We start from the raw sequence: 10,313 nt of genomic DNA, 5'->3' as shown, positions 1-10,313 counted from the left end.
TGATTCTTTATGCTTTAGCTTGAGGATCAAAAGATGGTCTAGCGAAGGGTAAAAGCTCTCTGTGTACCATCTAAGTGTTTGTTTCTTCGTGTCCAAATAGAGCCCGGGGCAAATTCACAAAGTGTAGATGTTGTTTGGAGAAGGTTTTGTGTGTGTTGAGAAATAAATTTAGAAGCAGCACATAGAGGGAATAACCAGAACACTTATCCTTCTGGTGCCTGAAGTGAGCATCCTCCAGTGCCTCTGCTCTGTGTAATGTAACTTTAAAAGCTCCCCCAGAAAGTGCATGACATTTCTCGTCTGGCAACGCTATCTGAAAAGAAAATAGTTTTTGGACACAGAGGTGTTTGTTCCAACAAAAAGTCTCTCTCCGTCTGCATCTGGAACAAACCATATCAAAATGATCCAATCCTGTGAAATGCAAGTGGTCAAATTGTCCACTACCCAAATGGACCTGCCATCTACACTACTCAGTAACAATGCAGGCTCTGATAAGGGCCACTTTTCACACTTTGCCCAACCTGAGCTGTTGAGCTAAAACCATATTCTGCTTCTGGATAATGAAAACACAAATACTTACTGCTTCTTTTAAAAAAAGAAGGGAATACATCATCCCAACAGCCTGGCCAACCCTCACCAAAGTAAATGTGATGATGCCAAGGTCATGAGTTCAACCCCCATACTGGCCAGCACAGTACATTCTGCTTCCAACTTTTAAAAATAAAAATTAGCATCATCTGGTCTGCTCTTAAAGAGTAATATTGCTTCCTCCATTCCCTGTGACATCTTGCATCGGCAAACTTTTGACTGCAAGCCCAAAGGATATCGTCTCTGGAAACATAATGCAAAAGGAATAAAATTCTAGCACTATCAAAAATATTAGTTTCTTCAACTTCAGAGTCCATTACCTTACCTAATACAAGGACCTATACCTGGTTGGTGGCGTCAACTTACTTGCAGGGAAGCCTGCAGTTCTGTAAATATAGTGATATATACTGCATATATATATATATATATATATAGATAAATATAGTGTTGTCCATAAAACATATCAGTGCCATTTCATAGTGAGCAGGGTTCTCCTGCCTGCCTTACAGTGTCTGTAAGTGCTAGCTGCAGTATATATGTGAGATTTCTACAGCATTGGTGAACCCTCAGGGGGCGGCGGCCCAGTTCTGAATTGAGCATTTTTACCTGGCTGGCACAACCTCCTTATCCTGTCTGCCTGCAGTCTTATCTGATAGATGGAAAACAAGTAGTGCGTGCACAATCGGAAAATTTGCTTTTCTTATTAGTTAAAGAAATATAAGCTTGAGTAAATGATTTGGTGGGCAATTCCATTCTTTACCCAATGACTTGTTTATCTCAAGTTCATTTCTATTTGTCCTTTAATGTACTCCTCTATCTATGCAACAGACATTAATAACTTTATATCTTAATATTGTGCGGAGCTCTTCCTAGGCCTTAATATATTGAAAAGCAAAATATAATTAAGGATTTTAACAATCTCCCCCCAATCATCTGTCTGCTGAGATTAGGCAGCAGTTGTTAATTAATTAAAAACCTTTATTAGACTTTCATCATATGTTACTCCAGCAAATGAACAACTTGAATCCATCTGCGTGGCCATGGATTTTCTGTGTATGTTGCCTCAGGCCTGAAACAGCAAGAAATAATATACTACAATTTTATTTTTTCAACAAAACCCTATTATTTGATATTAAAAAGTGATTCTAACCAGCACATTTCCTTCTTTATACGCCAGAAATTTTTAATTTATGTTGGCAGGAGCAAAGGTCTGTTTCTTGAAAGCCTTAGAAGAACATTTTTTTATATATATATAAATTTATTTTTATTTTTTGTCCCCCTACAATCCACACATACAGTGACTGGAATTACACAATATCAAATCCATTTTCAATGTAAACAGCAATACACAAGTATACGTGAGAAATTATTGTCGTCTGTGACTCATCTTTTAAGTGCATATAAGAACCTTGTTTTTCTACAGAAGATACAATCTCAATTCCATAAATAACTGATTAAAGGTTAAATTCTTTCCCTGCTGCATCTAATATTGTGTTTGTGTGTTGTGGTTTTTTTTTAAAAAATGGGATTCATATAATCACCTAGATACTGAAACAAGTGTAAATGTAAAGCCTCCAACTTTGGGTGAAGTCGTAAACGAAAAAATTTGCAACAGCAATGATCTGTATTCAGATATTCTCAGGGTTAGTGGAGAACTAGGTTTTAGGTGTAACGCTTATCATCCTTCTTCCAGATCACGAGCAGGAGACGTGTGAGAGCAGCATACAGATTAGCACCGCTCACTGTGCTGGAGGACAAATTTGATCGTTGATTGTGATGAATTATGCGCACAGGGTTTTTAAACAACAGATTTGAGATGTGAATTCACAGATGGCTCGTGGCGTGCTTTGTGCCACACTGACTGCTGTACTAACCAGCCTCCTGAATTGACTCATTATTTGCTGTGATTGACACCTGATCTCAGTAGTCGGATGAGAGGAGCGACCCAGCGCTGGTTAAAGAATGGAGAATAAGAAGAGCGAGATGTGGACGACGAAAGGGAGTAAAGAACAGCAACGGGAATTGAAGTAAAACGAAGAAGATTACACATCAAGGCACAAATGCACGTGAGGGATGGGTCGATCATCTTCAAATGCAATTTCATTCTGAGAATTTATTTCTCTATTATCCTTAAATTCCAAAGTATCATCTTCTCCTTCGATATAAATCTCACTCTCTTCCGATGCTTGCTCCAAGGCCCTCTGAGCAGAGCATCCTTTGCAGCTGCAAGATTGTAGTCGTAGACGTACACTTGTGTGATCCCTTGTATTTGTGTTTGATGTATGCCCTTCTGGTTGGGCCTGCCATCAAATATAGTGAAAATCCAACAGATGATTCAAAATGTGGCTGTGCATCTGGTCTTCAATCAGCCTAAAAGGTTTGCATGTCACTCCGCTGCTCATCAACCTCCACACCCATGGCCGCCGGAATCAAATCGGTGTCACTAATGCTTGCACACAGAGCGACTTCTGGGCCTGCACCCGTCCACTTGAACTCAATCAGACGGGCTTATGGTCCCTTCGCAGCCACGGCGTTCCTCCAAGGTACATAGTCTGGCATTGAGACAAGGTAATCACAGTCCAGACGGTCTTGTTTGTGGTTACCTGATGGTGGAATGAGCTGCCAAATGCTATAAGAGCTGGACTATCCTTCACCATCTTCAGAAATCTCTTGCAGACATGTCCTCCATGAGCACCTGCTCTCCTAACATGCCTAAGTGGTACTCATGTGCCATTCGCCCGATCTACTATTTCTTTTATTGAACACATTTAAGCACTTAATTCTAACTAATGCTTAATTTACATTGTTCCTAGATAAGCATGATTTATGCTATTATAGAGGAACAAAGCACAAACGTCACTCCCATTGTCAAATGTGATCTAGCAGAAACCCCATTGCCCATTTGGGCAATGCTGCCACACAGAGAGTAAGCGTGTGGCCACACACATTCTTTCTGTTTTTAACCTTGCATTACTTGTAGGTTACTTTTCAGAAGATGCATTACGAAGAACTCTTTGTAATGGCGCCGCTATTCGCGAGTCTCCGTTTAACTCCCCTGCACACAAACAAGCAGATTGCAATGACAGTTCAGTCTGCCAGCGTTCAGTAAATCTGTCCGAGTTAGGGAGAGGGCAGAGAAACAAAACAGTGCCAGGGCCCTGTCAATTCACGTAACGATGATAAACACACACACAAAAAAGTGGCAGCTGTCTTCCATCATTATATCAAAACCAGACAGCCTTCTGTGTGGAGAGTGTAGTAGTTTGCTTGGTCTCTGTAACCCTATTAGTTACTTCTCTACACAATCATTAAATCTCTCGATAATGACGAGATTGCTGGAATTTAACTAGTGACAGCTACATATTCAAAGTCATACAACTAATAGATAGTACATGTTTTGGTTTGGCCATACTTTGGAAGGGAGCACAATTATGGGTGGTGTGTTAACAATTGAGGTGTGCAGATGTGGGCCAAACATTGGCCAGGGCCAATAATTTGTCCCAGTCTGGCCTCGGGCAGTGTAACAGTACTTCAACCTGCCGTTTGATGGATTATACTTATGGCTCCTGATTTATTATTTGGGTTTGATAACCTACTGTAGTTGAAAAAATAAAATGAGTCAGTAATGATAGAAGATAATACATAATATACTTATCCCAGTGAGCTAGCAGGCTGGGATTATGTTTTCCCAAGGAAGTTTTGTCTGGTCATGACGCAGCCATCCTCTCCCCACATCCTCCCTGTTTGACATTTTGTGCTTCAGTTTAACTTCATCCTGATCTGCATGGAAAAACAATTTAGTCAAACAGACAGTTATTGTTAAGATGAGCAAAGACACAACAGGAAGACGGGCATGGGAGGAAACAGAGACACTTGGAGGGTGAATCCCTTTACTCTCCACTGGAATATGAACATGGGTGTTTTAGATCACTCTTGTCATTTGCTTATATATATATTATAAGAACAGACATTTGGTAATCAGCACCCAGCCAGGAACATCAAAGGGACTGAAGAGGACCCCCACTAATCTAGAAGAATTTAATAAAGAATTTCCGCCAACAAAAAGCAGCAGCAGTAATAATAAGCGCATCATATTCATGTGTCAACATCTGGTGTAGTTTGAAAACCCGTCACACTGTGTATTAGATCCACAACACACCATATGGTGCGGCAACGACTCCAGATATAGTTCGATAGTAACCTTAAATAAACTTTATACTTTTAGAAAATCTTACATATCCTCAAACTTAAATAGCAATATACAGTGAGACGCTCATCCTCCCCCTTTAGATATGACTCACAAGTTTAACAGCATCTGGACCTCCGTCGCCATGGAAACAATGATGCAACCTGTGGGAGCGTACTAGCAGAAGACATAATGAATCTTTGACATTGTGATATCATAGTAATATAAAAAAAATACAGTTGAGGTTTGTCTTGGATGAAAGAAACAAGACTCACAATCTGGAACAATATTTCCCTGCAGTGTGAAAGTCCCATGGGTTTTTTCCCCCCCGACCCATCCACTCATCCTTCCCAACCCTCCTCTTGATGTGGACTTAACTTGCTCTTTTTTTCATTTTTTTTTTACCTCACCCGACTTCGCCCTTCATTTCTGAGCAGTGCTGCAGTTTGTCTTCATGTGGGTTTTTTTTTCTCTCATTCTCACTGTTTGCTTAAATTGATGCATCTGTATTGTTTATCTCCTTCGTCTGTCCGTCTGTAAATCCTCGTACAACACACTGAACCATATTTCCTCAACCTCTCCCCTCTTTCCCGCCTCAGTTATTTCAATGCTTGTACCCTTTTTGTATTCTCTGTGGGTCTCTCTTACACAACCCCCCCCCCCCCCCGGCCTCCTCGCCAACCAGCAGCCCGCCTGACAAACTGAGTAGATAATGAGACACGCTGTGCCAGGCTTGAACACAGCGTCACCGTCTTCTTTCTGTCTGCTCAGCGCTTGTGATTATGTTCATGTCTATATGCTGCCATGTCAAATACAAGTGTAACATATGCACGGTATATAACTCTGCAGCTCCGGAAAATGCCACCGCGTCCGCATATTGACACGACAACAAACGTCAGCTGTGGGTGACATTTCTGCGGAGGAAGCGTATTGATTGAGATTTCGTGAGCGACACAGGATGTCTTTTCCTCTCAATAGCTCAATACTACGAAAGAGGAGGTAACGCAGCAGATGTTGGATGAAATTGCAGTCGGATGTGCGTGGGTCTTCTCTCTATCGCTGCTTTCATGAATGTCCTTAAAAGTTGGGTCCGGACATATTCCAGAGCCTGAGACTTTCTGTCTATCGTTGAGCCCATTATCATTTGATGAAGTCAGTAGTGGTGGAACAATAAAAAAAACAACTGGCATGTTTTGATAGGCCTTCAAATCAGGCACTTACTCAGTAATAGTGGTTTGGCAGCGTTAAAATGAAACAAGTGTTTCTCAGACACGTACCACCGGGTGCTGCAGGAGATTAAACCCGGTCACATCACTCACCTGTATAGTTTTGCCCTTGACCTCAAGGAGGAAAAGAAATGATGGGGGCTCTAACTGTCAGCCATTGTGTAGACTAATGCTGACTGAGTGATCCATTGCTACAGTCTGTAATTATCCATTTCACAGAGGACAAAAAAAATGATGGGCCTGTTTAAATTTCAGTAATTGTAATTGTGTTGGTTATTTTTGAAAACGTGATTAGTTGCACCACCAGTTACAGCAAAGGATTATTCACAGCTCCGTTTCGTATGGTTGTCACTCATCACTGTCTCCTCGGCACCGGCAGTCCTCCGCATTCACCTCACCCCACCTCCACAAGCACATCCAGGAAGTAGATGATAAGTGGTTTGTGATTTGTGTAAAGCAGCTACAGACTCCCTCTTGCACCTGTCAACTGGAGGAGCCTCGTGTTTTTTCTTCTCCCTCTCTGTCCATTTATTGCATTTTTTTTTTTTTTTTTGCACTTCTATCAATTTCTATTTGCAAATAAATCTTGCTCACCACACACACACACAAGGGAACTGGGGGAAATGATTTTCTCGCCTGGGCCGAGTGTGTTGTGCACACAAACACGCTCTTTGCACTCGGATGCTGATGACACTGTTTCACCTCAGTGGTTGTGCAGACACAGGAGTGGATTTTCATTCATGTCCCCTGTCAGCGCCACAAAGAGTACTCCTGTCCCACAAACAGCGTGAGGAGTTTTAACACCATCACTGTCCACCCTTGGGTACCCCTTCGAGACTTTGGACTTGTCTAAAAGCTCGGTTAACGTGCAGTGAGGGGTTCTCAGAGGACGTTTACAGAATCAAGACTTCACAGAGAAAGAGGGCGGCGTTTCACGACGTAGCAGTTCAGAACGTGCACACCAAGGAAATCACCAAAGCATCCCATTACATCACCACATCTCAGAAGAAGAACGGACCTGAAGAAATGAATCATTTCAGACATTACAGAAAAAACATAATCCAAAAAGATATGACCGGAAGAAAATCGCTTTTAGAATATTGGAGGAAACCCGATGACATTTCAGATGAGACGATAATCAAGAAAAACACGGCGGCATCTCAGGAACGAAATCGAAACCCGTTTCGCTTTGGGACGAATCACAAAGTGTACAGAAGGCGACGTTTCCACAAGACAATGAATAAATCAAAAAGGTAAAAAACTGAAAACTAATTTCCCAGTCGCACCTCAGCGATTCCAACTAAATCTATCCGAAATTATCAATTGGCGATAACGATTGACAACCATGGTGTTGTTGCCAAATGTAGATAAGAAAATTCCTCCTGGTCATCAGACGCCACCAGCTGCTGCAGGGACGGAAGAAAGAGAAAAAAAGGAACAAGCAATTTTGTTTCCCAGGAGATTGCAGCATCTGTCCGCCATTTCAGTTGTGGTCGGACTGATCATAAACCTTTACTGTTTTGGATCCGAGACATGGCCGCCCGTGGAGAAGGGTGGAAACAATAGTGTACATCACACAGCGAGGCCATCACGCATGTGGCCACTTTGCCGGACGTTAAATTAAATGAACACTGAAATCTACAAACGGCAGATGACTTGCCGCTTCGCACCTCAAAGCCCGGTTGTGGTTGTGGTTGCATTGCGTTTGTGGGGGATGTGGCACGGAGAAATGTAAGACCTCAACCTGCTGTTGATACTCAGTTTCATTTTATTTTCTATTGCCTTATCATAAATGTGAAGCGTGTTATGCGTGAATTGTGCTGAAAAGTATATTATTCTTTTTATTATCGTGTGTATAGGAGTTGTCATTCTTTCCTTAACGTCCACTTGACATTGAGAAAGAAAGGCTTTTGCAGCTTTGAGATGATTTATGCGTCTGATGCCTTCAAAGTTGTCGCACCTCAACACCACAGAGGGTATGGAAGCTGCGCACGCACGCACGCACACACACACACACGCACACACACACACACACTTTACATGCCGCACTTTTCAGCTTTGAGGAGCACTTGCACTGGCGCAGAAAATTGGCAGGAATGTGAGAGGTTTGTTCTGATATGATCTATGAGATGAAGCAGTGAAGCTTGTCACTCCAATAATCTAATATGACAGCACCATCTCTAATCCATTAATCACACAAAAAACACTCTCTCTCACACACACACACACACACACACACACTGGTTCACACCCAAACATGCACTTCCGCGTAAACAAAAAGTCTCTCAAGTGAGACGTCACATGAACTGAGCGGAAGTTGTACCTATCCTTGAAAACAAATGTGTTTATTTTGAATCCATCATAATGAATCTGGCCTCTCACTTGGTTAACCGTTGTAACAAGGTCCCAGAACTCATTGAGTTTTGTCCAATCTCCGCTCCATCCAGAGGCCATTGACTTGCTCGCTGTCTTTGAAGAACAAACCCAGTTCTTGCCACAAAGTTCAATTCGCAGATTAAACATGAAATACACCCTCATTTGCAAGAAGGCGTATTGAACGTACCACGGGGCAGCCACGGCTCAGGAGTTGGAGCGGATCGTCCGCTAACTACAAGGTCCGAGGTCCGTTTTCACAGTCTCTGCGGCCGTGGCGTCAGTGTGTGAATGATATGTGCACACGGAGGTGTGAATGGGAATACATAATTTAGACTTTGGCTGGTCTGGAACACTTGAAACGTGCTATAATCGCGATCCATTTAACCCACTTCCTTATAGCAACACAAGCCTAGAGTTTATGCAAAAATATCTCGTCTCCAATTATCCGTGGCAAAAAGAAGCAAATGTGTGTTCAGACAGAGTTAGAAGCGTCTGTCAAAGGCAGCACTTAAAGACTCCAAGTACACAAACAGACACAAAAAGACCTCGATTTACTCTAGTTGGTGCAACTTGTGGCAAAGACGTGTCCCTCTGGATTGAAACCATTTCTTTCTGCTTCAACAACAGATATGCACTTGTCCTCCCCCTCATGAAAGTACAGGAACAAGTGGGAAGATTCGCCGGCCACACGCCTGCAAAAGGACGAACACATCACCTGCGAAATACTGTAGATGCTAGTGATCTCCACAAGGCGTGTATGGGGCCACTGTTGAGCTGTCGGACATCGGAACCAGAGCTGAAGAGAAAACGACTGTCGTCTAAGTTTTCTTCTTTTCAGTTGCCAGACCGGGAGGAGATGACCCGTGGATTTGTTCATTTTGTGGAAGGGACGGGACTGAAATTCAGAGGGGGGAGAGTCCACCAACAATCTTCTCTTGTTTGAAATAACATGAAAATGTCACCTTCAGAGACTTTTTCTTTCTTCGCACTGGCTTCAAATAAAATTGGTGGTTCTGAGGATCGGCTGTTTGCCTTTCTATTGCTCCGCTCGCCTTTTCAAATTTGGATGTGTGGTTTGACAGCGCCGCTGCTCGACAGAGGAAAGTTCTGGACGGGATTGTGCACTCAGCCTCAAGTCATGGGCTGTGAGGTGAAGTCTTCTCCGGTTCCCATGAGACCTGCTTGACACTTACAGAAATGCAGCAAGTGGGTCATAACCTCTTCCACCTCTGAGGGAAAAGGCTTGAATCGATCAGAACAAAAATCCCCTCACTTTTTAAATAGTATTTAAGAAATGGAACACTGCTATACAGTTTATAGATATCCTCAAGATAATCCAAATGTCCATTAAAGTCAACTCATATCAAGGAGAAAAACATTTGACGTCTTGACCGCCAGGGAAAGAAGGGAAGGGAAGCTCATATCCAATTTTTTTTTACCTCATAATCTCAAGGTGACTGAACTTTGGCCTAAAAAATATGTGCAAAAAACAAAATGTCCACCAAACTTGGTGGAGTGATGGCCGTGACTTCTCAAGGGCGCAGCGGTTGCGAGAGAACGTACAATACGAGTTCGACGACCTTTCCGATACGATCATCTGTCGACACCAGCAAGAAACTGAAAATAGTCTCATGAGGAATTATTATTTTTCATCCATATAGCAGAAAGACTGAGTTGCACTCTTGTGGATCTCGACTCTGTCAGACTTGCACTTTGACAAACAGTGTGATTGGGACGGGTTCACCGGCGGCATGTGGTCCCATATCGCTCCCGACCTTGAAAATCCATTTTCACCTCAGTGTCTTCATCTCGACTGGTCAAGGCTTTGTCAATGTTTGGATTTGGGATGAAAAAAAAAGTAACTGGAAGTACGCAGCAATCTGTCCAGTTTTCAACAGCATCACGGGAATCCTTTAGTTCACAATCTGTATCTGTGT

This window comes from Scophthalmus maximus, chromosome 20 (genome assembly GCF_022379125.1).
Source record: "Scophthalmus maximus strain ysfricsl-2021 chromosome 20, ASM2237912v1, whole genome shotgun sequence".
In the NCBI taxonomy this organism is placed as follows: domain Eukaryota; kingdom Metazoa; phylum Chordata; class Actinopteri; order Pleuronectiformes; family Scophthalmidae; genus Scophthalmus; species Scophthalmus maximus.
This window is presented reverse-complemented; position numbering follows the sequence as displayed.